Here is a 1072-nt window from a genome sequence, read left to right as displayed (position 1 = left end):
GGCTTTATCCTGTGTGCGAGCACAATAGTGCCGCCATATTGAAAGGTGTAAATATATTTTCAGAAACTATGTAGAACACCTCCTCTGTACTGACAAAATGATGCACTTAGAATACATGAAACCCTGAGAAAATGCTGCTGCTTTGGGTTCCAAATTCCTTTGACTCCTCATCTTAGCTTTATTGCACATGCAGTGTTATCTGACAAATATATTTGCCTAACTATCTAAAAAATACTTTGTCTTATCATTTAAACAGCTCCTGCCAATGTTACTTAGTCCTTGTTCACACTGCTATCCCTATGAGTGATGATACAGAAATAGACCAGGTTAAGGTCAGTGTGCGTAGCCCAGATCTGTAACATTGGCATTTCTTATTCCTGTCTGCGGTAGCCCCGCACAGAGTATTTTGGAAGAAATGAGGGCTTCAGAAAGGATAGTTGTACAGTCAGGGAGAAGAACTGCTTTTTCTGACTTCATTTCCCTCCCCTCCATGCCCACACCCACCCTGATTTTGCTGAGGTTTCTAATACGAGGGGCTATCAGTCCCTTGGGTACCAGCTCACAGGTTAAGCCCTGCTGTGCCGCACAGCCAGGAGGGAGCAGAGGCAGAGGGCAGGAGCAACAGGAGGCTCCTATACCAAGATGTTGATGCAGAAGCTACCCATGCCCTGAAGAAGTATTACGATGCGGCTCCACAGACACATGCCATGGCCTTTGGCCAAACACGAGTGATCTGCTGGGCTTCGTATCCAACTTATCTAGCAGATCTGGAGTGTGGAAAACATCTCCTAGGGGAAAAAGGAAAAAAAAAAAAAAAAGAGAAAGCAAAAAAAGGAACAAATGAAAGGAACTCCGCAAATCCAGATGTTGGAATTTTCCAATCCCCCTAGCAAGACAAGATAAGCAGGGGATAATCCTCGTTTATATAACTCCCCCCCCCCCCCTTTTTAAGCAAAACCTGAGACCAACAGGCATGTTTTCACAAGGTTTGTTTGGTTCTTCTCTAAACCCCCGCCGAGAAATTTCGGGAGGCCCCGCACCCCTCGGGCCGCCGTGCCGTGCCGTGCCGAGC

This window comes from Haliaeetus leucocephalus, unplaced genomic scaffold, assembly GCF_000737465.1.
Source record: "Haliaeetus leucocephalus isolate CR32 unplaced genomic scaffold, Haliaeetus_leucocephalus-4.0 Scaffold450, whole genome shotgun sequence".
Classification (NCBI taxonomy): Eukaryota; Metazoa; Chordata; class Aves; order Accipitriformes; family Accipitridae; genus Haliaeetus; species Haliaeetus leucocephalus.
This window is presented reverse-complemented; position numbering follows the sequence as displayed.